The sequence below is a fragment of the Chrysochloris asiatica genome, unplaced genomic scaffold (genome assembly GCF_000296735.1).
Source record: "Chrysochloris asiatica unplaced genomic scaffold, ChrAsi1.0 scaffold00034, whole genome shotgun sequence".
Taxonomy (NCBI): domain Eukaryota; kingdom Metazoa; phylum Chordata; class Mammalia; order Afrosoricida; family Chrysochloridae; genus Chrysochloris; species Chrysochloris asiatica.
In genome coordinates, this window is record NW_006408552.1 from 131,976 (window position 1) to 133,781 (window position 1,806).

The following is a 1,806-nucleotide window of genomic DNA, read 5'->3' on the forward strand; positions in this document are numbered from 1 at the left end:
ATTAAGAAAAAAATTGTCCGTTGTCTCCAGGGCATTGTGGGGCTGTTGTGTTTGTATTTAATTGATGATTGTATGTTGATTTGTTCTCTGGTTCTCACCAACTCTGTCCTATGGGTCTAGTTAGAGAATGGAGGTGTGTACACCATTCTCATTCACTGTTGTGCATCTCAGTTTAGAGTGGGTCTGGCTGGTATTGGCTGTATCTACTGTTGATCAGGTGGTATTGGTTCTTTCCAAGTGGGTGGAGTTACAGAGGGTATGGTTGTTGTTGGGATATATGGTTACCGTTACTGACACCTGTTTGGTGGGAACAAGAAAACCCCTCCCTACACACATGTAAGAAAAGGAAAAACAGAAGAAACAAACAAGGAGCCAACAATAAAAAGAGAAAGTAATGAGATGAAAAGAGAAATAAATAAATAAAAACAAGCAGAAAATAATAACTAAAAAAGAGAAAAGAGGGACAGGAATGGGGAACTGTAGAAGAGAAAAATAAAAGGAACACATTTTTAAACACTTAGAAAAAACAGGGGGAGGGAAGATGAAAAGAAAAAGAAAGTAGAGTCGTAAAGAAAGATCAAAAGGGTAAAAAAAGAAGAAAAGAAGGAAAAACAAAAGCAGCGATCAGATAAAATTTAAGGGAATGGAAAGAGAAGAAGGAGAAATAACAAACAAACAAAAACAATGAAGCAACAAAAGGAAAAAGTCAAACCCAAAAACATAAACAAATAACAGTGCAGGAGAGGAGAAAACTATGGGGGCTCCTGCCAGCCAAGAAGCTCACAAACTGGGTGCGGGAGGGATGTGACAGCAGAGGTCCTGGCCCTAGATGGAGTTCCTGTGAGCCTTGGTGTTATCTAAGTTCAGGACACTCAATCTGGAAGTCGTTCATGGAGACCCTTGAAGGAGTTGGTTTCAGTGTCTGTGAGGACAGCTGGAGGCAGGGTGACTAGATAAATGATAGTCATTGCAGTACGGTGGTTCTGCAGGTTCTGTTGGGCTGGAGCTGGGCCTGACTGAATCTAGGCACCAAAGTGGCTCAGCAGGCCCCTGCCTCACACTGGCAGGACTCCCAACCACAAGGTTAATGCTGGGGGTTGATGACGGTGGGAGCTGGCCTCACCTCTGGTCACCAAGGAAGCATGAGGAAAAAGAAGGAATCACACTTTTCGTGTCGCCTGTGTGACTCTGCTCAGCCAGGTCACCTTCTGTTGTCAAAGTTGCTCACCAAAGTTGAAGATGATCCTGTCATGTGTGGCTGGCCGCTCACCAGTCTCCCTCTCTCGCAGTCTCTGCTCAACTTCTCCTCCCAGCAAGCACTTAATCCACTTCTCTAACTATTCTTCTGAAGGTCATCTAGAATTTTCATCTGTATCTATTTTATTTGGTCTCTGATATCTCTGTTGTAGTGGGTTGGGCCATGTAGTGTGTCTTCCTAATCTACCATCTCACTGGAAGTCCAACATTAGTCTGCACAAACTTCTCAAAGCCCTCTTGAACAAGGATAAGTCAAAAGGTACTGCAGCTAGGGTTCCAGTTCCTACAGACATCATAGATTTATTCCAAACAAAACATATTGAAACATATCTTTGTAATCAGTGGATAGCTGGAGACAATTTCTCTCAGTATTGCCGTTGTTGTTGTTAAGTTCTGTCAAGTCAGTTTTGACCAATAACAACCTTGTATAGGGTTTCTGAGGAGCAGATGGTGAGCTTGAACTGCTGACTTTGTGATTCAAACAGACTTTGCCGTATAGCATATTAACCCAGAACTCCAGTAGTACACTTGTCTTGGTCTCCTTAGACT